The 27098-nt window shown below is 40.7% G+C and overlaps 1 long non-coding RNA gene across 2 annotated transcripts; it reads right to left on the bottom strand.

Moving 5' to 3' along the window:
- Window positions 1-12585: 12585 nt before the first annotated feature.
- On the bottom strand, window positions 12586-26450 carry LOC127705766 (uncharacterized). Of its 2 annotated transcripts, XR_007983980.1 has the most exons (5): window positions 25667-26450; window positions 21398-21632; window positions 20724-20919; window positions 16976-17083; window positions 12586-13141 (listed from the first exon to the last, which is right to left on the bottom strand). It is a non-coding gene; the product is annotated as an uncharacterized LOC127705766 (long non-coding RNA). The 2 variants fall into 2 exon arrangements; XR_007983979.1 differs by lacking the exon at window positions 12586-13141 and having other exon boundaries at window positions 15140-17083.
- Window positions 26451-27098: the final 648 nt, after the last annotated feature.

Here is a 27098-nt window from a genome sequence, read left to right as displayed (position 1 = left end):
TTAAGCCTCTTGCTTCGGAGAAGCCGCATCGGCCTATGAATTTTTCTCAGCCAGGTTGGAGGCTTGGACAAAAAGTTTAAGCCTCTTGCTTCGGAGAAGCCGCATCGGCCTATGAATTTTTCTCAGCCTGGTAGGAGGCTTGGACAAAAAGTTTAAGCCTCATGCTTCGGAGAAGCCGCATCGGCCTATGAATTTTTCTCAGCCAGGTAGGAGGCTTGGACAAAAAGTTTAAGCCTCTTGCTTTGGAGAAGCCGCATCGGCCTATGAATTTTTCTCAGCCTGGTAGGAGGCTTGGACAAAAAGTTTAAGCCTCATGCTTCGGAGAAGCCACATCGGCCTATGAATTTTTCTCAGCCTGGTAGGAGGCTTGGACAAAAAGTTTAAGCCTCTTGCTTCGGAGAAGCCGCATCGGCCTATAAATTTTTCTCAGCCAGGTTGGAGGCTTGGACAAAAAGTTTAAGCCTATTGCTTCGGAGAAGCCGCATCGGCCTATGAATTTTTCTCAGCCTGGTAGGAGGCTTGGACAAAAAGTTTAAGCCTCATGCTTCGGAGAAGCCGCATCGGCCTATGAATTTTTCTCAGCCAGGTAGGAGGCTTGGACAAAAAGTTTAAGCCTCTTGCTTCGGAGAAGCCGCATCGGCCTATGAAATTTTCTCAGCCTGGTAGGAGGCTTGGACAAAAAGTTTAAGCCTCTTGCTTCGGAGAAGCCGCATCGGCCTATGAATTTTTCTCAGCCAGGTTGGAGGCTTGGACAAAAAGTTTTAAGCCTCTTGCTTCGGAGAAGCCGCATCGGCCAATGAAATTTTCTCAGCCTGGTAGGAGGCTTGGACAAAAAGTTTAAGCCTCTTGCTTCGGAGAAGCCGCATCGGCCTATGAATTTTTCTCAGCCAGGTAGGAGGCTTGGACAAAAAGTGTAAGCCTCTTGTCTCGGAGAAGCCGCATCGGCCTATGAAATTTTCTCAGCCTGGTAGGAGGCTTGGACAAAAAGTTTAAGCCTCTTGCTTCGGAGAAGCCGCATCGGCCTATGAATTTTTCTCAGCCAGGTTGGAGGCTTGGACAAAAAGTTTAAGCCTCTTGCTTCGGAGAAGCCGCATCGGCCTATGAATTTTTCTCAGCCTGGTAGGAGGCTTGGACAAAAAGTTAAAGCCTCATGCTTCGGAGAAGCCGCATCGGCCAATGAATTTTTCTCAGCCAGGTAGGAGGCTTGGACAAAAAGTTTAAGCCTCTTGCTTTGGAGAAGCCGCATCGGCCTATGAATTTTTCTCAGCCTGGTAGGAGGCTTGGACAAAAAGTTTAAGCCTCATGCTTCGGAGAAGCCGCATCGGCCTATGAATTTTTCTCAGCCTGGTAGGAGGCTTGGACAAAAAGTTTAAGCCTCTTGCTTCGGAGAAGCCGCATCGGCCTATGAATTTTTCTCAGCCAGGTTGGAGGCTTGGACAAAAAGTTTAAGCCTCTTGCTTCGGAGAAGCCGCATCGGCCTATGAATTTTTCTCAGCCTGGTAGGAGGCTTGGACAAAAAGTTTAAGCCTCATGCTTCGGAGAAGCCGCATCGGCCTATGAATTTTTCTCAGCCAGGTAGGAGGCTTGGACAAAAAGTTTAAGCCTCTTGCTTCGGAGGAGCCGCATCGGCCTATGAATTTTTCTCAGCCAGGTAGGAGGCTTGGACAAAAAGTTTAAGCCTCTTGCTTCGGAGAAGCCGCATCGGCCTATGAATTTTTCTCAGCCTGGTAGGAGGCTTGGACAAAAAGTTTAAGCCTCATGCTTCGGAGAAGCCGCATCGGCCTATGAATTTTTCTCAGCCAGGTAGGAGGCTTGGACAAAAAGTTTAAGCCTCTTGCTTCGGAGAAGCCGCATCGGCCTATGAATTTTTCTCAGCCTGGTAGGAGGCTTGGACAAAAAGTTTAAGCCTCATGCTTTGGAGAAGCCGCATCGGCCTATGAATTTTTCTCAGCCAGGTAGGAGGCTTGGACAAAAAGTTTAAGCCTCTTGCTTCGGAGAAGCCGCATCGGCCTATGAATTTTTCTCAGCCTGGTAGGAGGCTTGGACAAAAAGTTTAAGCCTCTTGCTTCGGAGAAGCCGCATCGGCCTATGAATTTTTCTCAGCCAGGTTGGAGGCTTGGACAAAAAGTTAAAGCCTCTTTCTTCGGAGAAGCCGCATCGGCCTTTGAAATTTTCTCAGCCTGGTAGGAGGCTTGGACAAAAAGTTTAAGCCTCTTGCTTCGGAGAAGCCGCATCGGCCTATGAAATTTTCTCAGCCTGGTAGGAGGCTTGGACAAAAAGTTTAAGCCTCTTGCTTCGGAGAAGCCGCATCGGCCTATGAATTTTTCTCAGCCAGGTTGGAGGCTTGGACAAAAAGTTTAAGCCTCTTGCTTCGGAGAAGCCGCATCGGCCTATGAAATTTTCTCAGCCTGGTAGGAGGCTTGGACAAAAAGTTTAAGCCTCTTGCTTCGGAGAAGCCGCATCAGCCTATGAATTTTTCTCTGCCAGGTAGGAGGCTTGGACAAAAAGTGTAAGCCTCTTGTCTCGGAGAAGCCGCATCGGCCTATGAAATTTTCTCAGCCTGGTAGGAGGCTTGGCCAAAAGTTTAACCCTCTTGCTTCGGAGAAGCTGCATCGGCCTATGTAATTTTTCAGCCTGGTAGGAGGCTTGGATAAAAAGTTTAAGCCTCTTGCTTCGAAGAAGCCGCATCGGCCTATGAATTTTTCTCAGCCAGGTAGGAGGCTTGGACAAAAAGTTTAAGCCTCTTGCTTCGGAGGAGCCGCATCGGCCTATGAAATTTTCTCAGCCTGGTAGGAGGCTTAGACAAAAAGTTTAAGCCTCTTGCTTCGGAGAAGCCGCATCGGCCTATTAAATTTTCTCAGCCTGGTAGGAGGCTTGGACAAAAAGTTTAAGCCTCTTGCTTCGGAGAAGCCGCATCGGCCTATGAATTTTTCTCAGCCTGGTAGGAGGCTTGGACAAAAAGTTTAAGCCTCTTGCTTCGGAGAAGCCGCATCGGCCTATGAATTTTTCTCAGCCTGGTAGGAGGCTTGGACAAAAAGTTTAAGCCTCTTGCTTCGGAGAAGCCGCATCGGCCTATTAAATTTTCTCAGCCTGGTAGGAGGCTTGGACAAAAAGTTTAAGCCTCTTGCTTCGGAGAAGCCACATCGGCCTATGAATTTTTCTCAGCCATGTTGGAGGCTTGGACAAAAAGTTTAAGCCTCTTGCTTCGGAGAAGCCGCATCGGCCTATGAATTTTTCTCAGCCTGGTAGGAGGCTTGGACAAAAAGTTTAAGCCTCTTGCTTCGGAGAAGCCGCATCGGCCTATGAATTTTTCTCAGCCAGGTTGGAGGCTTGGACAAAAAGTTTAAGCCTCTTGCTTCGGAGAAGCCGCATCGGCCTATGAATTTTTCTCAGCCTGGTAGGAGGCTTGGACAAAAAGTTTAAGCCTCTTGCTTCGGAGAAGCCGCATCGGCCTATGAATTTTTCTCAGCCAGGTAGGAGGCTTGGACAAAAAGTTTAAGCCTCTTGCTTCGGAGGAGCCGCATCGGCCTATGAATTTTTCTCAGCCAGGTAGGAGGCTTGGACAAAAAGTTTAAGCCTCTTGCTTCGGAGAAGCCGCATCGGCCTATGAATTTTTCTCAGCCTGGTAGGAGGCTTGGACAAAAAGTTTAAGCCTCATGCTTCGGAGAAGCCGCATCGGCCTATGAATTTTTCTCAGCCAGGTAGGAGGCTTGGACAAAAAGTTTAAGCCTCTTGCTTCGGAGAAGCCGCATCGGCCTATGAATTTTTCTCAGCCTGGTAGGAGGCTTGGACAAAAAGTTTAAGCCTCATGCTTTGGAGAAGCCGCATCGGCCTATGAATTTTTCTCAGCCAGGTAGGAGGCTTGGACAAAAAGTTTAAGCCTCTTGCTTCGGAGAAGCCGCATCGGCCTATGAATTTTTCTCAGCCTGGTAGGAGGCTTGGACAAAAAGTTTAAGCCTCTTGCTTCGGAGAAGCCGCATCGGCCTATGAATTTTTCTCAGCCAGGTAGGAGGCTTGGACAAAAAGTTTAAGCCTCTTGCTTCGGAGGAGCCGCATCGGCCTATGAAATTTTCTCAGCCTGCTAGGAGGCTTAGACAAAAAGTTTAAGCCTCTTGCTTCGGAGAAGCCGCATCGGCCTATGAAATTTTCTCAGCCTGGAAGGAGGCTTGGACAAAAAGTTTAAGCCTCTTGCTTCGGAGAAGCCGCATCGGCCTATGAATTTTTCTCAGCCTGGTAGGAGGCTTGGACAAAAAGTTTAAGCCTCTTGCTTCGGAGAAGCCGCATCGGCCTATGAATTTTTCTCAGCCAGGTAGGAGGCTTGGACAAAAAGTTTAAGCCTCTTGCTTCGGAGAAGCCGCATCGGCCTATGAATTTTTCTCAGCCTGGTAGGAGGCTTGGACAAAAAGTTTAAGCCTCATGCTTCGGAGAAGCCGCATCGGCCTATGAATTTTTCTCAGCCTGGTAGGAGGCTTGGACAAAAAGTTTAAGCCTCATGCTTCGGAGAAGCCGCATCGGCCTATGAATTTTTCTCAGACAGGTAGGAGGCTTGGACAAAAAGTTGAAGCCTCTTGCTTCGGAGAAGCCGCATCGGCCTATGAATTTTTCTCAGCCAGGTTGGAGGCTTGGACAAAAAGTTTAAGCCTCTTGCTTCGGAGAAGCCGCATCGGCCAATGAAATTTTCTCAGCCTGGTAGGAGGCTTGGACAAAAAGTTTAAGCCTCTTGCTTCGGAGAAGCCGCATCAGCCTATGAATTTTTCTCTGCCAGGTAGGAGGCTTGGACAAAAAGTGTAAGCCTCTTGTCTCGGAGAAGCCGCATCTTCCTATGAAATTTTCTCAGCCTGGTAGGAGGCTTGGCCAAAAGTTTAACCCTCTTGCTTCGGAGAAGCTGCATCGGCCTATGTAATTTTTCAGCCTGGTAGGAGGCTTGGATAAAAAGTTTAAGCCTCTTGCTTCGAAGAAGCCGCATCGGCCTATGAATTTTTCTCAGCCAGGTAGGAGGCTTGGACAAAAAGTTTAAGCCTCTTGCTTCGGAGGAGCCGCATCGGCCTATGAAATTTTCTCAGCCTGGTAGGAGGCTTAGACAAAAAGTTTAAGCCTCTTGCTTCGGAGAAGCCGCATCGGCCTATTAAATTTTCTCAGCCTGGCAGGAGGCTTGGACAAAAAGTTTAAGCCTCTTGCTTCGGAGAAGCCGCATCGGCCTATGAATTTTTCTCAGCCATGTTGGAGGCTTGGACAAAAAGTTTAAGCCTCTTGCTTCGGAGAAGCCGCATCGGCCTATGAATTTTTCTCAGCCTGGTAGGAGGCTTGGACAAAAAGTTTAAGCCTCTTGCTTCGGAGAAGCCGCATCGGCCTATTAAATTTTCTCAGCCTGGTAGGAGGCTTGGACAAAAAGTTTAAGCCTCTTGCTTCGGAGAAGCCGCATCGGCCTATGAATTTTTCCCAGCCATGTTGGAGGCTTGGACAAAAAGTTTAAGCCTCTTGCTTCGGAGAAGCCGCATCGGCCTATGAATTTTTCTCAGCCTGGTAGGAGGCTTGGACAAAAAGTTTAAGCCTCTTGCTTCGGAGAAGCCGCATCGGCCTATGAATTTTTCTCAGCCAGGTTGGAGGCTTGGACAAAAAGTTTAAGCCTCTTGCTTCGGAGAAGCCGCATCGGCCTATGAATTTTTCTCAGCCTGGTAGGAGGCTTGGACAAAAAGTTTAAGCCTCTTGCTTCGGAGAAGCCGCATCGGCCTATGAATTTTTCTCAGCCAGGTTGGAGGCTTGGACAAAAAGTTTAAGCCTCTTGCTTCGGAGAAGCCGCATCGGCCTATGAATTTTTCTCAGCCTGGTAGGAGGCTTGGACAAAAAGTTTAAGCCTCTTGCTTCGGAGAAGCCGCATCGGCCTATGAATTTTTCTCAGCCAGGTAGGAGGCTTGGACAAAAAGTTTAAGCCTCTTGCTTCGGAGGAGCCGCATCGGCCTATGAATTTTTCTCAGCCAGGTAGGAGGCTTGGACAAAAAGTTTAAGCCTCTTGCTTCGGAGAAGCCGCATCGGCCTATGAATTTTTCTCAGACTGGTAGGAGGCTTGGACAAAAAGTTTAAGCCTCATGCTTCGGAGAAGCCGCATCGGCCTATGAATTTTTCTCAGCCAGGTAGGAGGCTTGGACAAAAAGTTTAAGCCTCTTGCTTCGGAGAAGCCGCATCGGCCTATGAATTTTTCTCAGCCTGGTAGGAGGCTTGGACAAAAAGTTTAAGCCTCATGCTTTGGAGAAGCCGCATCGGCCTATGAATTTTTCTCAGCCAGGTAGGAGGCTTGGACAAAAAGTTTAAGCCTCTTGCTTCGGAGAAGCCGCATCGGCCTATGAATTTTTCTCAGCCTGGTAGGAGGCTTGGACAAAAAGTTTAAGCCTCTTGCTTCGGAGAAGCCGCATCGGCCTATGAATTTTTCTCAGCCTGGTAGGAGGCTTGGACAAAAAGTTTAAGCCTCTTGCTTCGGAGGAGCCGCATCGGCCTATGAAATTTTCTCAGCCTGCTAGGAGGCTTAGACAAAAAGTTTAAGCCTCTTGCTTCGGAGAAGCCGCATCGGCCTATGAAATTTTCTCAGCCTGGAAGGAGGCTTGGACAAAAAGTTTAAGCCTCTTGCTTCGGAGAAGCCGCATCGGCCTATGAATTTTTCTCAGCCTGGTAGGAGGCTTGGACAAAAAGTTTAAGCCTCATGCTTCGGAGAAGCCGCATCGGCCTATGAATTTTTCTCAGCCAGGTAGGAGGCTTGGACAAAAAGTTTAAGCCTCTTGCTTCGGAGAAGCCGCATCGGCCTATGAATTTTTCTCAGCCTGGTAGGAGGCTTGGACAAAAAGTTTAAGCCTCATGCTTCGGAGAAGCCGCATCGGCCTATGAATTTTTCTCAGCCTGGTAGGAGGCTTGGACAAAAAGTTTAAGCCTCATGCTTCGGAGAAGCCGCATCGGCCTATGAATTTTTCTCAGACAGGTAGGAGGCTTGGACAAAAAGTTGAAGCCTCTTGCTTCGGAGAAGCCGCATCGGCCTATGAATTTTTCTCAGCCAGGTTGGAGGCTTGGACAAAAAGTTTAAGCCTCTTGCTTCGGAGAAGCCGCATCGGCCAATGAAATTTTCTCAGCCTGGTAGGAGGCTTGGACAAAAAGTTTAAGCCTCTTGCTTCGGAGAAGCCGCATCAGCCTATGAATTTTTCTCTGCCAGGTAGGAGGCTTGGACAAAAAGTGTAAGCCTCTTGTCTCGGAGAAGCCGCATCTTCCTATGAAATTTTCTCAGCCTGGTAGGAGGCTTGGCCAAAAGTTTAACCCTCTTGCTTCGGAGAAGCTGCATCGGCCTATGTAATTTTTCAGCCTGGTAGGAGGCTTGGATAAAAAGTTTAAGCCTCTTGCTTCGAAGAAGCCGCATCGGCCTATGAATTTTTCTCAGCCAGGTAGGAGGCTTGGACAAAAAGTTTAAGCCTCTTGCTTCGGAGGAGCCGCATCGGCCTATGAAATTTTCTCAGCCTGGTAGGAGGCTTAGACAAAAAGTTTAAGCCTCTTGCTTCGGAGAAGCCGCATCGGCCTATTAAATTTTCTCAGCCTGGCAGGAGGCTTGGACAAAAAGTTTAAGCCTCTTGCTTCGGAGAAGCCGCATCGGCCTATGAATTTTTCTCAGCCATGTTGGAGGCTTGGACAAAAAGTTTAAGCCTCTTGCTTCGGAGAAGCCGCATCGGCCTATGAATTTTTCTCAGCCTGGTAGGAGGCTTGGACAAAAAGTTTAAGCCTCTTGCTTCGGAGAAGCCGCATCGGCCTATTAAATTTTCTCAGCCTGGTAGGAGGCTTGGACAAAAAGTTTAAGCCTCTTGCTTCGGAGAAGCCGCATCGGCCTATGAATTTTTCTCAGCCATGTTGGAGGCTTGGACAAAAAGTTTAAGCCGCTTGCTTCGGAGAAGCCGCATCGGCCTATGAATTTTTCTCAGCCTGGTAGGAGGCTTGGACAAAAAGTTTAAGCCTCTTGCTTCGGAGAAGCCGCATCGGCCTATGAATTTTTCTCAGCCAGGTTGGAGGCTTGGACAAAAAGTTTAAGCCTCTTGCTTCGGAGAAGCCGCATCGGCCTATGAATTTTTCTCAGCCTGGTAGGAGGCTTGGACAAAAAGTTTAAGCCTCTTGCTTCGGAGAAGCCGCATCGGCCTATGAATTTTTCTCAGCCAGGTAGGAGGCTTGGACAAAAAGTTTAAGCCTCTTGCTTCGGAGAAGCCGCATCGGCCTATGAATTTTTCTCAGCCAGGTAGGAGGCTTGGACAAAAAGTTTAAGCCTCTTGCTTCGGAGAAGCCGCATCGGCCTATGAATTTTTCTCAGCCTGGTAGGAGGCTTGGACAAAAAGTTTAAGCCTCATGCTTCGGAGAAGCCGCATCGGCCTATGAATTTTTCTCAGCCAGGTAGGAGGCTTGGACAAAAAGTTTAAGCCTCTTGCTTCGGAGAAGCCGCATCGGCCTATGAATTTTTCTCAGCCAGGTAGGAGGCTTGGACAAAAAGTTTAAGCCTCTTGCTTCGGAGGAGCCGCATCGGCCTATGAAATTTTCTCAGCCTGCTAGGAGGCTTAGAGAAAAAGTTTAAGCCTCTTGCTTCGGAGAAGCCGCATCGGCCTATGAAATTTTCTCAGCCTGGAAGGAGGCTTGGACAAAAAGTTTAAGCCTCTTGCTTCGGAGAAGCCGCATCGGCCTATGAATTTTTCTCAGCCTGGTAGGAGGCTTGGACAAAAAGTTTAAGCCTCTTGCTTCGGAGAAGCCGCATCGGCCTATGAATTTTTCTCAGCCAGGTAGGAGGCTTGGACAAAAAGTTTAAGCCTCTTGCTTCGGAGAAGCCGCATCGGCCTATGAATTTTTCTCAGCCTGGTAGGAGGCTTGGACAAAAAGTTTAAGCCTCATGCTTCGGAGAAGCCGCATCGGCCTATGAATTTTTCTCAGACAGGTAGGAGGCTTGGACAAAAAGTTTAAGCCTCTTGCTTCGGAGAAGCCGCATCGGCCTATGAATTTTTCTCAGCCAGGTTGGAGGCTTGGACAAAAAGTTAAAGCCTCTTTCTTCGGAGAAGCCGCATCGGCCTTTGAAATTTTCTCAGCCTGGTAGGAGGCTTGGACAAAAAGTTTAAGCCTCTTGCTTCGGAGAAGCCGCATCGGCCTATGAAATTTTCTCAGCCTGGTAGGAGGCTTGGACAAAAAGTTTAAGCCTCTTGCTTCGGAGAAGCCGCATCGGCCTATGAATTTTTCTCAGCCAGGTTGGAGGCTTGGACAAAAAGTTTAAGCCTCTTGCTTCGGAGAAGCCGCATCGGCCAATGAAATTTTCTCAGCCTGGTAGGAGGCTTGGACAAAAAGTTTAAGCCTCTTGCTTCGGAGAAGCCGCATCAGCCTATGAATTTTTCTCTGCCAGGTAGGAGGCTTGGACAAAAAGTGTAAGCCTCTTGTCTCGGAGAAGCCGCATCGGCCTATGAAATTTTCTCAGCCTGGTAGGAGGCTTGGCCAAAAGTTTAACCCTCTTGCTTCGGAGAAGCTGCATCGGCCTATGTAATTTTTCAGCCTGGTAGGAGGCTTGGATAAAAAGTTTAAGCCTCTTGCTTCGAAGAAGCCGCATCGGCCTATGAATTTTTCTCAGCCAGGTAGGAGGCTTGGACAAAAAGTTTAAGGCTCTTGCTTCGGAGGAGCCGCATCGGCCTATGAAATTTTCTCAGCCTGGTAGGAGGCTTAGACAAAAAGTTTAAGCCTCTTGCTTCGGAGAAGCCGCATCGGCCTATTAAATTTTCTCAGCCTGGTAGGAGGCTTGGACAAAAAGTTTAAGCCTCTTGCTTCGGAGAAGCCGCATCGGCCTATGAATTTTTCTCAGCCATGTTGGAGGCTTGGACAAAAAGTTTAAGCCTCTTGCTTCGGAGAAGCCGCATCGGCCTATGAATTTTTCTCAGCCTGGTAGGAGGCTTGGACAAAAAGTTTAAGCCTCATGCTTCGGAGAAGCCGCATCGGCCTATGAATTTTTCTCAGCCAGGTAGGAGGCTTGGACAAAAAATTTTAGCCTCTTGCTTCGGAGAAGCCGCATCGGCCTATGAAATTTTCTCAGCCTGGTAGGAGGCTTGGACAAAAAGTTTAAGCCTCTTGCTTCGGAGAAGCCGCATCGGCCTATGAAATTTTCTCAGCCTGGTAGGAGGCTTGGACAAAAAGTTTAAGCCTCTTGCTTCGGAGAAGCCGCATCGGCCTATGAATTTTTCTCAGCCAGGTTGGAGGCTTGGACAAAAAGTTTAAGCCTCTTGCTTCGGAGAAGCCGCATCGGCCTATGAATTTTTCTCAGCCAGGTAGGAGGCTTGGACAAAAAGTTTAAGCCTCATGCTTCGGAGAAGCCGCATCGGCCTATGAATTTTTCTCAGCCAGGTAGGAGGCTTGGACAAAAAGTTTAAGCCTCTTGCTTTGGAGAAGCCGCATCGGCCTATGAATTTTTCTCAGCCTGGTAGGAGGCTTGGACAAAAAGTTTAAGCCTCATGCTTCGGAGAAGCCACATCGGCCTATGAATTTTTCTCAGCCTGGTAGGAGGCTTGGACAAAAAGTTTAAGCCTCTTGCTTCGGAGAAGCCGCATCGGCCTATAAATTTTTCTCAGCCAGGTTGGAGGCTTGGACAAAAAGTTTAAGCCTCTTGCTTCGGAGAAGCCGCATCGGCCTATGAATTTTTCTCAGCCTGGTAGGAGGCTTGGACAAAAAGTTTAAGCCTCATGCTTCGGAGAAGCCGCATCGGCCTATGAATTTTTCTCAGCCAGGTAGGAGGCTTGGACAAAAAATTTAAGCCTCTTGCTTCGGAGAAGCCGCATCGGCCTATGAATTTTTCTCAGCCAGGTAGGAGGCTTGGACATAAAAAAAGTTTAAGCCTCTTGCTTCGGAGAAGCCGCATCGGCCTATGAATTTTTCTCAGCCTGGTAGGAGGCTTGGACAAAAAGTTTAAGCCTCTTGCTTCGGAGAAGCCGCATCGGCCTATGAATTTTTCGCAGCCAGGTAGGAGGCTTGGACAAAAAGTTTAAGCCCCTGCTTCGGAGAAGCCGCATCGACCTATGAATTTTTCTCAGCCAGGTAGGAGGCTTGGACAAAAAGTTTAAGCCTCTTGCTTCGGAGAAGCCGCATCGGCCTATGAAATTTTCTCAGCCTGGTAGGAGGCTTGGACAAAAAGTTTAAGCCTCTTGCTTCGGAGAAGCCGCATCGGCCTATGAATTTTTCTCCGCCAGGTAGGAGGCTTGGACAAAAAGTTTAAGCCTCTTGCTTCGGAGAAGCTGCATCGGCCTATGAATTTTTCTCAGCCTGGTAGGAGGCTTGGACAAAAAGTTTAAGCCTCTTGCTTCGGAGAAGCCGCATTGGCCTATGAATTTTTCGCAGCCAGGTTGGAGGCTTGGACAAAAAGTTTAAGCCTCATGCTTCGGAGAAGCCGCATCGGCCTATGAATTTTTCTCAGCCTGGTAGGAGGCTTGGACAAAAAGTTTAAACCTCATGATTCGGAGAAGCCGCATCGGCCTATGAATTTTTCTCAGCCTGGTAGGAGGCTTGGACAAAAAGTTTAAGCCTCTTGCTTCGGAGAAGCCGCATCGGCCTATGAAATTTTCTCAGCCTGGTAGGAGGCTTGGACAAAAAGTTTAAGCCTCTTGCTTCGGAGAAGCCGCATCGGCCTATGAAATTTTCTCAGCCTGGTAGGAGGCTTGGACAAAAAGTTGAAGCCTCTTGCTTTGGACAAGCCGCATCGGCCTATGAAATTTTCTCAGCCTGGTAGGAGGCTTGGACAAAAAATTTAAGCCTCTTGCTTCGGAGAAGCCACATCGGCCTATGAATTTTTCTCAGCCAGGTAGGAGGCTTGGACATAAAAAAAGTTTAAGCCTCTTGCTTCGGAGAAGCCGCATCGGCCTATGAATTTTTCTCAGCCTGGTAGGAGGCTTGGACAAAAAGTTTAAGCCTCTTGCTTCGGAGAAGCCGCATCGGCCTATGAATTATTCTCAGCCAGGTAGGAGGCTTGGACAAAAAGTTTAAGCCCCTGCTTTGGAGAAGCCGCATCGACCTATGAATTTTTCTCAGCCAGGTAGGAGGCTTGGACAAAAAGTTTAAGCCTCTTGCTTCGGAGAAGCCGCATCGGCCTATGAAATTTTCTCAGCCTGGTAGGAGGCTTGGACAAAAAGTTTAAGCCTCTTGCTTCGGAGAAGCCGCATCGGCCTATGAATTTTTCTCCGCTAGGTAGGAGGCTTGGACAAAAAGTTTAAGCCTCTTGCTTCGTAGAAGCTGCATCGGCCTATGAATTTTTCTCAGCCTGGTAGGAGGCTTGGACAAAAAGTTTAAGCCTCTTGCTTCGGAGGAGCTGCATCGGCCTATGAAATTTTCTCAGCCTGGTAGGAGGCTTGGACAAAAAGTTTAAGCCTCTTGCTTCGGAGAAGCCGCATCGGCCTATGAATTTTTCTCAGCCTGGTAGGAGGCTTGGACAAAACATTTAAGCCCCTGCTTCGGAGAAGCCGCATCGGCCTTGTAAAGAAGTGAAATTTTCACTTCTGGGTTCTTTTAATAAGGGGACAATCAAATAGATCTGTCAATTGGGCGTCAAACAAAACTAAATAAAAATTTGCATTTAATAATACCACAACCACAAGACAAACACAAACATAAATATACACATATGAAACAACCTCTCCACAACCTCTCTTCTATCTCACATAGACAATGACAAATACACGGAACTAAATACACATAACTAAAAGTTAAAATTAAAAGTAAATAAATAAATTAGTCCATCACAGTCCATAAATCACAAGTCTATATCAATCCAGAAATCTCAAAGGTTGTTCTCGTTTGATCCGAATTATAATACATAACGTTAAATATTTCAGCTTCTGGGACAAACTGTCAAACCAAGTTTCTGCTATCTTTTAAATTGTAATTGTCCCGAAACAAATTTACTGACAGACTATTTAACCACACAGACATTCAGGTTGTTGTAATACTTATTACTTGAAAACTATCTGTTCCATTTTAACTATCAAATGTTAACAATACACACAGTATATATTTATCCTCATCTGAGATTCAACTTTATATATAGGAAATTGTCTCATTTTACTTATCACTCCTTTCTTTTAATGGTCAAAAATACTTCCATAACTCAACAAGTCCCCTGGGAAAGAAACAAAACACAATTTTAAATAACGGACCGATTTAATCCCGAATAAACATAATTATTTGACAACCGTGCGCGCCATAATTATAATATGACAAACAAAATTTGATATCTCGTGCGAATATTTGAAACAGAAGACATAAGGGCAGGGCATGGTGTGTTTGTGTGACAAAACCTACCTGGGAGTTCTTTATTGTCCTGATGGACAAAATATTAATGAATTCTCCTGAACTGATCATTCCTGATATAATATCTGCCCTGACAATAGTCAAACTCCAACTCCAAGTTCCAGTCAGTTTTCAACATCTGACTTCAACACTGTCCAGGTGTTATACTGACAACACCTTATCTCAAGACTAGTGTTTCAAAATTAACCTGCATAACTAGTTTCTCACCTTCACATTACCTTTTTGTCAAACTTGATTACTTTTGTTCTATTTATAAATCACTAAGATTTAAATCCAGGTAACACTCAAAGAAGGATAACTCAAAAACTTTACAGGCCTATGAAATTTTCTCAGCCTGGTAGGAGGCTTGGACAAAAAGTTTAAGCCTCTTGCTTCGGAGAAGCCGCATCGGCCTATGAAATATTCTCAGCCAGGTAGGAGGCTTGGACAAAAAGTTTAAGCCTCTTGCTTCGGAGAAGCCGCATCGGCCTATGAAATTTTCTCAGCCTGGTAGGAGGCTTGGACAAAAAGTTTAAGCCTCTTGCTTCGGAGGAACCGCATCGGCCTATGAATTTTTCTCAGCCAGGTAGGAGGCTTGGACAAAAAGTTTAAGCCTCTTGCTTCGGAGAAGCCGCATCAGCCTATGAATTTTTCTCAGCCAGGTAGGAGGCTTAGACAAAAAGTTTAAGCCTCTTGCTTCGGAGAAGCCGCATCGGCCTATGAATTTTTCTAAGCCAGGTAGGAGGCTTGGACAAAAAGTTTAAGTCTCTTGCTTCGGAGAAGCCGCATCGGCCTATGAATTTTTCTCAGCCTGGTAGGAGGCTTGGACAAAAAGTTTAAGCCTCATGCTTCGGAGAAGCCGCATCGGCCTATGAATTTTTCTCAGCCAGGTAGGAGGCTTGGACAAAAAGTTTAAGCCTCTTGCTTCGGAGAAGCCGCATCGGCCTATGAATTTTTCTCAGCCAGGTAGGAGGCTTGGACAAAAAGTTTAAGCCTCTTGCTTCGGAGAAGCCTCATCGGCCTATGAATTTTTCTCAGCCTGGTAGGAGGCTTGGACAAAAAGTTTAAGCCTCATGCTTCGGAGAAGCCGCATCGGCCTATGAATTTTTCAAGGCTGTATTTTGGGCATATAATTCTAAATTTATATACATTTCTACAATTTTCTATAGTGGAAATCCATTATATATTTTTTTGTTTAACAAATTGATACCAGTAGTTGGCAAAACCAGTTTCATGTTTAATTAACGCAATTCTTAAGCCTAAGAACCCAATAGATTAAGCACAAAATGCAGTGAATTTCTCAGTTATATTAATGCAAATCAATTTAGAATAAAAACTATTTTCTTCAATATCAAATATCGACAGGAACACGATTTATTTTAAAACTAAATGTTTTATTTATTTTATCATAATTTTCAAGGGAAACAAACTATTTTTTTTCACTTCCCTGTATAAATTAAGTTATTTTTTCCAGAAATTAAGGATCAAACAATTTACCCACACCCCCTCCCCCTCTTTCAGACCCCTTTTGTGTTTTCAATAATCTATAGACTAATAAAACCTAAACAGTGCGTGTGGTGAATCCTTTTAGGATATAAACTCAAAGAAACATCTACCTGCTCAAACTCAAGTCATGGATAATTGTATGTCATAACTGACTAGACAATTTAATTCAGTTTGACGTACAGCTCCGTAAACTTATACCCTGGGAACAGTATATCAATATATATGTTCCTGTTATACTGAACCATATCCAAATGAATATGATTTCATCTTTAAGGCGCAACACATATAAATATTGGGAATGCGTAAGAAAAATAGGAAGACATCAGTGGAAGAAATACATTGTTCACACTATATGAAAATCAAAGGCTATATACACGCAAAGCTCCCGCTGCGAATCAGGAAGATCGGGGAAGAAAAGTCTGATAAGCCTACATCTGATAATTATCAAGGAATATATATCTTCTTACTTTGATATAGTTGTATTGCCATTCGTTTTTATTATTTATAGTAGGCCCCAAGTTAAAATCGGCTCTACACGTTTGGATGTATGCTGGATTACTATATATAACAATCGATTTTGCATGGGCCTGCGCAATGCGAATATTGAAAGTACAATACAATAAAAGTTGCAGGAGTTTTGTCACAGCAAGTGTCCTTTAAGGGTATAAAATTGTATAGACAATTAATTAACTCTATTTCTTGAATAACACACAGCATTACACTGGAACTATTTGAATATTAAATATTGGTATTGGTGTTCTAGATGGATGTGTCCGGTGCCTACCCATGCCAATACGAATTTACAGAATAATCCTAGAGTCAACTTTTCTCAAATGTGTGCAGTTTTTATACGCCCGTTTACGGGACGTATTATGGTATACCGTTGTCCGTCTGTCCGTCCGTCCGTCTGTCTATCCGTCCGTCGTCAACATGTCGGACACCAACTCAAAAACGCTTTAACCAATTTGCATAAAACTTTGGTGAATTGTTTATATCTATTGACGTGAGCTCCCTTTCGTTTTTTATAAATTTAAAATTTTACGTTTCTGACTTATGGGGTTTTATCATTAAAAAAAGGGGGATTTTCCAGTTTTCAGACAATAACTCAAGAATGCTTTCATCAACTTTCAAGAAATTGTGGTGAATTGTTTATATCTATTGACATGAGCTCCTTTGAATTTTTATAAATTTAGATTTTACGTTTCCGAGTTACAGGGTTTTTTATTCATAAAAAAGGGGGATTTTCCAGTTTTCTGACAAAAACGCAAAAATGCTTACAGCAGTTCTTATGAAACTATGGTGAATTGTTTATATCTATTTAAGTAAGCTCCGTTTAGAATTTTATAAATTTTACATTTTACATTTCTGAGTTATGGGGTTTTATTCATTAAAAAAGGGGGGATTTTCCAGTTTTCGGACAACAACTCAAAAATGCTGTCAGCAATTCTCATGAAACTTTGGTGAATTGTTTATATCTATTGATGTAAGCTCCCTTTTGATTTTCATAAATTTCTAATATGACATTGAGAATTAATTGAACTTTATTTGTTTATAGTCTGACAACAGATTTACTAAGTATTGCGCAACAGCACAGTGTATTGCACAACAGCAAGAAATCTTTAATTGTATATAAATTCAATTCATATAACCAATTTCAAGTTCTTTGACTACATTTATTCAGAAACCTGTAATATGTCAAATATTTAATTACAATCCAAATTCAGACCTGTATCAAGCTTGAATATTGTATCCATTTTTGCCCCAACTGTTCAGGGTTGGACCTCTGCGGGCGTATCCAGCTGCACTCAGCGAAGCAGTTTATTATATAAATTTCTACTTTGATATACTGCCATCCTGACTTGTCGATAGTATTTTACATGTTCCAAAAGGTGGCAATAAATTAAGTATCACTGTAGTAGATAATTTTCAGGCAGTAACAAATCAACAAATATCCAAGTCCAACCAGATCTGGTGATAAAATTCCAGGTTTTATTCCCATACTAGCTGTACTTATAATCTTATTTTCCTGATTTTCCTGACATCCATTCTTTTGTTCCAGTCAAAATCATTACAAGGTTAACCACCAAAAATATCCTGTCATGTTTCAATCTGCATAAATTTTTTGTATTAAGATTGAAAATGAACAAACAATAAATACCTGAGAAGTCTACAGCACAGACCCCTCTTTGATGTTGACCTTTCAGTACTGACGATGTTTCATTGATTCTGTATCCCAGATATGTATAGTTCATCAGTCTCTTCCAACCTGTATGTACATAAATTAGATTGAAATATATTTAAAAAAAGATTCTACTACTACCATAAAGGTACTTTTGAACAATGATTCCATAATTTCTGGCTTTGTACTTGTTTTGGCTTTCAAACTTTTTTCATCTGAGCGTCACTGGTTGGTCTTGTGTGGACGAGACGCACGTCTGACGTATTGAATTTTAAGCCAAGTACCTTTTGTTAGCTATTATTCGTGTGTTTCTTTGTCCTATATGTTCTCCCATTTATTTGTTTTGTGGTCCTGTCATGTGATGTTGTCGTTTTGGTGTTGTGTTTGACGTTGCCATAAAAGTGGGAGGTTTGGCATGCCACAAAACCAGGTTCAACCCACCATTTTTTTCTTAAAATGTCCTGTACCAAGTCAGGAAAATGGCCATTGTTATATTATAGTTCGTTTCTGTGTGTGTTACATTTTAATGTTGTGTTTTTGTTGTGTCGTTGTTCTCCTCTTATATTTGATGCGTTTCCCTCAGTTTTAGTTTGTAACCCAGATTTGTTTTTATCTCTATCGATTTAAGAGTTTGGAACAGCGGTATACTACTGTTGCCTTTATTTAGATATATTTTATAATATTTAGATATTTAAGGTTTGCCATAAATCAATGGATAATGTTTTGTTGTCACATGATATTTTTCTCTCTAAGGGATATAAGCCAATAACAATCCATTCTGTAAAATATTTTACAGAATGGACTGTTAGAGGCTTATATCTTACATTGTTTTACACGTTGAAACCTGAAAATTATAAAAACTTTCATAGTCCCCTGGTTCATGAAGGAAGTTCTAATTCGCACTTTGTACACAGGATAAGGTTTCGGTTGTTCATGACCCTTGTATTGCGGCATGATCTATCAAATTTTAGAAGCATTACTTTATTGCTTTTTTCATTTTAGTTGCAGTTGAAAATGATGTAAGAAGGGCATCACCAGAGGTCAATTTTGATAACCTAAAGACGGAAGAGGATAAATCTTTTGGAAAAAGAAATTCATAAAAGCAATAAAAACAAGACTTACAACGAGCATAATCAACTTATTGAATTAGTGCTAAAAGAGACAACCCAAAAACATGAGAAAAATGGCTGTGATATAAGTATTGGTAGTGTTAATAAACTAGCTGTTATCACAGAGATATGTCTCGCTTTTTTGTAATTTTGATAATGCAAATGTTGAAATTAAAATAGAAACACTTTATTTAACATGTACGTTTTGCAAATACTCAAAGTCAATGAACCATGACTGAAGGTACATGGCTAAACAATCTCCATGGAAATGAGATGTACCAATGCTAATACAACTGCATACTAAATACCATTGACTTATCATAAGTAGTTCCCTTTAAACATACCTAAACACAAGCTCATACATTTAAATATAGCAAAATTTCAAACACAAGTTAATACATTTAAATAAAGCAAAATTTCAAAGTCAATAAACCATAACTGAGGGGGCAGGGGTCAAATAATTTTCCTGGTAATGAGATGTGCCAATGCTAATACAACTGCATACTAAATATCATTGACCTATCGCTAGTGGTTCTCCATAAACCGACCTAATCACAAACTAATACATGAAAACTAAGCAAAAGTTTCAAAGTCAATAGACCATGACTGAGGGGGCGGGGCCAAATAATTTCCATGGAAATGAGATATGCCAATGCTTATACAACTGCATACCAATTATCATTTACTTATCACTAGTGGTTCCCCATAAACTGACCTAATCACAAACTAATACATGAAAACTAAGCAAAAATTTCAAAGTTATTTGACCATGACTGAGGGGGCGGGGCCAAATAATCTCCATGGAAATGAGATATGCCAATGCTTATACAACTGCATACCAATAATCATTAACTTACCACTAGTGGTTCCCCATAAAATGACCTAATCACAAACTAATACATGAAAACTAAGCAAAGTTTCAAAGTCAATAGACCATGACTGAGGGGGTGAGGCCAAATAATCTCCATGGTAATACCAATACAACTGCATACCAAATATCTTTTGACTTACCACTAGTGGTTCACCATAAACTAGACATAATCACAAACTAATACATTGTTGACGCCGCCGTCGCCGCCGACACCGGAAACAGCATACCTATGTCTCGCTTTTTGACTCCGTCAAGCGAGACAAAAATCAATTTGAAAGTGATTTTTTTCTCAAGAAACCGTTTTGATGAGTGACAAAATTATTGTATTGGAAGGTGACTTTAATAAAATGTTTTTTTTTTATTGTCATTTGATCTTTGGTTTTATTTTTGTTTACATGATGAAAACAATTGGGGTAATTAATAGTTTTTTTTTTATTTCAGTGATTGAACTATCATTTATCTGTAAGAATCAGTAATGCTACCCTTTAGCTGTCCAATATTTTTAAGAAAGAGGAGGTCTATTCTTAAAAATATTGGACAGCTAAAGGTAACATAATGGTTTCTTACGTATACAGGTTAATGATAGTCCAATCACTGAAATAAAGAACAGTTAAAACAATAGAATGACATCATAACAATGTTTTAATTATCCATAACATTTTAGAATATGAGACAGGAGAATGAAATGCCAGACATGTGACCTCTAGTCTGACTTTCTGACTGGCTTAAGTCATCTCTATAAAAAAACATCCTTTTCAAACGATAATTTCAAGATAACAGATAAACAATGTTTCAATAGTAATTTCCTAAGATAAAAAAAATATAGAAAAATGCACCTAGCTTATTAAAGAGGCATTTATTAGCAGCATGTTTATGATAAAATCACCAATAGATTGCATCCTTTTTTGTTGATAGTTTACTATAAAGTAACAATCGGTAAACTTCGGCTTCAAAACACGGCAATTAATGAGCTACCATATTTGTTAGATCATAACAGACAGAGAGAAAAAAAATTGACAATTTAAAAACAATATCTTTGCGTAAAAAATGATAAAATCGTGCACAGAAGACTAAGTTTATGATATAAACATGCATTGCGCCTGTCCCAAGTCAGGAGCCATTGGCCTTTGTTAGTCTTGTATCATTTTTAATTTTAGTTTCTTGTGTATAATTTGGAGTTTAGTATGACGTCCATTATCACTGAACTAGTATACAAGTTGTTTAGGGGCCAGCTGAAGGACGCCTCCGGGTGCAGGAGTTTCTCGCTGCATTGAAGACTCATTGGTGGCCTTCGGCTGTTGTCTGCTCTATGGTCGGGTTGTTGTCTCTTTGACACATTCCCCATTTCCATTAATTCTCAATTTTATTGGTTCAAGAATTGGATAAACATTATTTTTCATTAGTCACTCGTTTCATATGACTTTAAACTTGAGAATGTAATAATTTCAATGTTTAGTGAACCGTGGAATAGGCCTAATACCATAGTAATTTCACATCATGTGGCCTTATTTTCATGTTGATAAGACCACAACGTCAATGTAAACAACCTTAAAATCTATTTGGACTGACAGACGAACAGACCATACAACATAATATCCATTACAATCATAAGTAAAATAACATGTAATTGGAATTAGCTGAAATGATTTTTTTTCAATTTATTGTTGGCTTTGCTTGTGAAAAGTTAAAAAACTTAATTTTGGTATACCTTCTTAGTAGACAATGTGTTCAAAGGGAAATAACTCACCATAACCATAAAACATCTATTTTCTATACATGTCCCAGTACAACTAATGATTCCTGACAAGATAATAAAGGCTCCTGTTCCTAGTAGCAAGTATGTTGCCAAAGGGAAAGTACTGTTCCCTAGCAGATTGATATAGGTATGCTTCTGGAACTTGATATATAACCCTAATGCTTAAGGAAAGCTACCGGGCTGTCAGCTGGAAAAGAAATATAGAATTTATCATGCATAAAGATACTATTGAATTTTAAAGAACATTTAATTAATTGACAGAACATGATAAGGAAAAGTTAGGAAACGGAATATTTTTGTAATTTGAAGTTAGCAATGTTAGCTGAAAAATTAGAAATAATTTTATATTAGGATCTTTTATCCTGTTAGCATGGTTATAAAATCTTACTAGCAACAGAATATAGTAAACAATGAAGGAAGAATTTCATTTAATTTGAATAAAGAACAAAGGGAGATTATTCAATTAACATGTATCTATATCTTCTCTTATGTCTTATATTATACATTTACAAATTCTATACTTTATATAGTTAGTTCTGAACATGCATATATAATATTTGCCAATGGATGATTCTAAGCAACCAATAATCAATAAATCATTTAAATTGTAATATCTTTTTAAGTTGCCTTTTATATAACTATAAACATATATATAATACACTTACCCAAAAGAAAAAGTTGAACACATAAAGGACGACTTTTAGGAAGTTTTTACCACACAGGTCCCTTTTTCTCCTATTATTTCCTCTAGCTGATTGTAAAATCCAAAAACTGATAGAATGTTAACTTCTGTTTAACCACTGTCTGCACACTGCACACTAACAATCTTTTGTTACTGATATCATTTGCAGCTTTTTCAAATTCAATGAGGCTATTTGTATTGATTCAGTTACCATCCATCTATTGTGAAAGAGAAAGAAAATATTACTATCAGAACAAAAAAAGTCCACAGATATACTGCACTTAAAGTTAACTTTAGTTACTTTCCTGAAAAAACCAATTAGATAATTTCACATAATCTTTACTTTATGACTTTATAAAGTTTTTCTATCACATGAAAAAGTAATTATAATTTAATGCATATAATAAACGTAATTAACTGCAGTCAGGGGCGTAGCTGCCGTTAGGCACTTTAGGCACTTGCCTACACATAATTTTTCACAAATAATTTTTTTATTAAAAAAAGTAATAAACAATGTTATCTGTTGATGCATGTGAATTCGTCAAAACTCTTTAATTATCGAATGTCATGCGTACACTAGTCTATCATCCTTATTGAATCAGTGGCGTATTGGAACTGTATGTCATTATATTCCACCTAATATAGAAACTATAAACTAGAACTTTGGTTCAGATAATTCACTTCAATCAACAAATACTTGAATGAACCTCAACTTAGATAAATGATTTTTTTTAATTAGTTGTTGTTGGCCCAAGTTCAATCTGATGCCTAGTGAAGAGAGAAAGAATGCCACGCTCTCTGCACTTTAAGATACTTGAAACAACTCTTTGAGGGGTTAGTAGGTTGTCTACTGAAAGGCAAATTTCTGTTCCTATTTAATAAACCCTCATTTTCCAATGCATGGCATTTCCAAATTTCCAGACCTTCATCCTGGACAACCTCTATCTGTTTTAGTCCTGAACATGCATGAATTATTTGCCACTGGACGTCTATCAATCAATCAATCAATCAATCAACTAGCTTTCAGTAACTTCGAGTACTCTCAGATCTACATGTAATGACGATAATTATTCAAATTCTAAGCAGGTAGGGATTTTACAGTACAGGATATAAGAAAATATGAATTTCTTGAATTTTGTTAGACACCGGTAGTATGAACAGAACAGAACTTCTGCATGACGTATTGACTGTTTGTGTGGCTGGGGGAGGGTGAAGGTTAAAGAATCAAAATATGAATTGTCGATGCGCCGTATTCCAAAAGTTAGTATTATTATGTAGTAGTCTCAGTGTTTACGTGCCTATTTTTTTTTTTTTTAATGAAGGATCGTCAATATGTACTATCAATTGACGTATATATCAATTATACTCAATCAGAAACAGGTTGTGCTGCTTAATAAAGGGCTACGCTGATCCACGCTGGGCAATGCATATTGGAAATATTGTTTTTTTTTATATTTCCAATTGTACTGCCGGTTAATTCATCAGTCAGATGTAATTGTAGAATTATGGTTTTTTTTCGACATTGTTTTCATGTATATTATCATGATAAAATGACGTTTTTTTATGTTTTTTTGTACACAAAATTTTGCAACTTAAATTCTCAAAACCGTTTTCCGTCGGAGGGCTACGCCCCCAGAACCCCTTACCAGGGGCCTTATGGGGCCCCAGACCCCCTGCCGCAATTTGTGCCTACAGTTTATTGGATACCTAGCTACGCCCCTGGCAGTTGTCTGGCTATGCTTCATCTCACAATATATTGTGTATACATATACACCTGGTGATACCCACGGGGACCACCCAGATACATTATTCACATATACGACCATGCAAGACCCTCATGGATAACCAGGGTCAGTAAAAAAAAACATGTCATTCACAATATAAAAACCATACAATAATTTCTGTATTAACAGTATTTGAAATGTTATACAACAGTTTAACCAGGTATTTGAAATGTTATACAACAGTTTAACCAGGTATTTAAAATCTTAACCCCGTGGTTTTTAGATACAATCCAAATGGACTTTGATGCTTTGGTGTTGATATTTAAATGTCTTCTTACTTTTTGTGTCATTAAGTTGCTGTCTCATTGATATATTATACCCTTTATCTCCATTATTCAACTTTTTATCATGGTAAGCAAAGGTATTTAGGCCATGTTAAATTACTGAAAGAACTTATATGTATGGGCTTTGCTCATTGTTAAAGGTCGTAAGGTGACCCGTAGCTGTTAATTTCTGTGTCATTTGGTCTCTTGTGGCTCGTTTCTCATTGGCAATCGTACCACATCTTCTTTTTCATATTATGCAAGATAATGCCTGGTTTCCCCTTTGATTTGTTCAAATCTTCAAATATTAATGTAAACATAAAGTAACCAGATGCTCCGCAGGGTGCAGCTTTATACGACTGCAGAGGTCGAACCCTGAACAGTTGGGACAAGTATGGACACAACATTCAAGCTTGATACAGCGCTGAATTTGGATTGTGATTAAATAGTTGACACAGCATAGGTGTCTGGTAGTCTAATGAACTTAAAAAAATTATTTGCTTTTGAGTAATACACTATGCTGTTGAATATTAATCCCCTAAAAAAAAATATTTAAAGAAATCTGAAATGAGAAAAATTGTTCCCCCTACCCACCCCCCCCCCCCCCCCCCCCTTTTTTCATCTTCTCTTTTCCCTTGTTCCAATAATAATCTCAATTCAAATTTCTTATGGAGTTTTTAATATTAACTACTCATTTAATAAATACATCATAAAATATAAAAATATAAAATGACATAGTCCTGGTTAATATTAATATAAATGAATAGTATTACTTCTAAAAAAAAAAATTGCAGCTTATCATCTCAAGACAATCATCATTTCTTAATACATAATTTTCAAACAGTGTAAGGGAGGTAATCAAACATATATATAACAGTATTCTTTAAATTTGAATTGGATTACCTCCCTAACACAGCTTTTAAATTGTCTAAATTGTCCTTTAACCAGAAAAACACGTGTTTTCCCCCTTTTTTTTGGCCCCTAATTGCTAAATGATTTAAGCCATAACCCCCAATAACTATCCCTTTGTAGTATGGAAACTTGTGGTATAATTTCAGATAGATTTATACACTTCAACACAAGTTATTGACTGTAAACTACAACAAGTTATTGTCTGGAAACTAGAAAAATGCTTGTTTTTGGCCCTTTTATGGCCCCTAATTCTTGCATGAATGGGACAATAATGCCCAAACTCAATCTACTGTAAATTCAGAAATTATTGCGAGGTTTTTATTAATGCGAATAATGCGACTCGAATAGTATCGCAATAATAAGAACTCGCATTTTGATAAATAAAACGTTGATCTAAACCTAGATTGTTCTGAAATCGCATTAATTAAACTCGCATTCTTGTCCATTTTTGAAAAATCGCAATAATAAATGCCCGCAATAATTTCTGAATTTACAGTAAGTCTTCCTTTTGTGGTACAAAATAAGAGAGATCTATAAACTTACACACAAGTTATTGTCCAGAAACTACAAAAACGCTTGTTTTTGGCCCCTTTTGGGCCCTTAATTCTTAACTGTTGACACCATAGACTGCAAAATGAATCCAAACCTTTTACTTGTGGTATTAAACATTATGGTACAATTTCAGAGCAATTGAAATACTTATACACAAGTTATTATCCTGAAAGTAGAAAAATGCTTGTTTTGGGGCCTTTTTGGGCCTATTATTACTTAACCGGTGGGACCATCAACCCCAAAATCAATCCCAACCTTTCTTTTGTGGTATTGAACCTTTTTATTAAATTTCAAAGAGATCCATTCATGTAAACTAAAGTTATTGTCCGGAAACCAAATGTGTCATCGGACAACGCAGACGACGACATCATACCATTATACAATCCAAAAAAAATGTTTGCGGGTTAAATATATTTATCATGTGTGCCTAAAGACTACATCAGGTGCCATTTAACTAGGTGCCAATTTGACTAGGTGCTGATTTGACTATACCGGGTGCCGATTTGACCGGATACTGATTTGACTAGAACTCTGACCAATGAGCTGTTGAATACCATAAATGGGCTGTCGACATTTGATCAAGCTTCCGTCGTAAATATTGGTCACAGTGTAATTAACCAGATTGTTTTGGGGCCAGATTGATTTTGGGCCAGAACAACCTGATACCCTAGTACTTTACCAGTATATAATAGAACATTAGTAAGTTAATCTGTTTATATCTAGTACGTTTTAACCATTTACCCCCCAGAAGATATATCCTGTCATTCCTGTTGTCTAGTGTTTATTGTACTTCTTCTTCTATATTTTGTGGTTAATCTGCAGTTGAAATTTCCATAACACAGATATACTGTGCGGGTGTGTCAACCAGTACACGCCAAGTTAAAAATAAACAAAAACTTGGGTATTTACAGGAACAAAATCAAATAAAATTATGTGAGTTTGCAACAACTGTACAGGGTTAAAATCAGGTATCAATAGTTACGCCAGGAACTGCCACACACAGACCCGGAAGGCATCTGTTGTGGGGGCTTGGATGGCACTTTCAGGTAATTGGTTCCAGTCAAAAATTTGTTCTGGGATGAAACTGTATTTATAGGCATCCGTTGAAGTGCTGACTCTAGAAAACCTGTCTCTGTGCCTGTTGTATTGTCTGGTTGTTACAGTTGGTCTCCTGATGTAATCTGGGATAATGACTGATGCTTCTCCATGCAGGATCTTATATAGGAGTATAAGCCTGGCTCCTTGTCTGCGTGTTGCTAGTGTTGGCCAGCCAAGTGTCTGTAGGATGTTGGTTACAGAACCTGGTTCCCGAGAATAGGTTGTTGTAGATCTAGTCGGTTGAATTATGTAATGACAAAGCATACAATATTTGGATACTTAAATTGTAAATAAAATTTAGTTTCTGTTTAACTATCTTGATAGTAATTTGTGCTGTCATCTATCTAAAGCACGTGAATAAAGTAAAATCACACAACAATATTGCACTTTGGATGAGTTTGGTAGAAAAGTCACGACAACAACCTAACTTCCGGTTGGTTTTGTTTAATAAACAGAAGTACTCCAGTTGCTCCGTTTCGATAGCCAATGGTCAGAGATATTTTGAATGAGGAAGGTTTTATTTTGGGAAACTATTATAATAACAGTTTTATTTAACATTCAAATACCAAACCTGTTTTCGTAAATTAGAACATTCTTAAAACTTATATCTGTTATGATTATTTAAAAGAAAATTTAACTGAACCTTGTGAAAACACTGTTTATTCTAAAGTAAAGATAATGTTATTTATAGCGGGGAAATCGTGTCATTCTATAATGGACATAAAATATGACTTGTACTCAGAGGCGTATTAAGTGGGGGACAGGGGTCCCGGTCCCTTTGTTAGAAAATTCGTTTGACTAACTAAGTTATTTAGGGATCAGTGAAGCATGACTGGAGTGGGACCCCTCTTGGCCACTACCACCCCCTTTATCAAAATTTCTGGATCTGCACTGGTACTGCATACATACTTTTATCATCGGTACTTTATTTTTTTCTCCTTTGCTTTGTTTTTACTTTTATGTTCCGGCTCTGCGCTCAATTTAACTGTGCTTTTTTCAGTGTTGCTATCATGAGCACTGTGACATCTTGTTTCACTTAATAATGCTTTCACATTGATATGCATTTTATCTTATT

The sequence above is a fragment of the Mytilus californianus genome, unplaced genomic scaffold (genome assembly GCF_021869535.1).
Source record: "Mytilus californianus isolate M0D057914Y unplaced genomic scaffold, xbMytCali1.0.p SCAF_6, whole genome shotgun sequence".
Classification (NCBI taxonomy): domain Eukaryota; kingdom Metazoa; phylum Mollusca; class Bivalvia; order Mytilida; family Mytilidae; genus Mytilus; species Mytilus californianus.
This window is presented reverse-complemented; position numbering and strand designations above follow the sequence as displayed.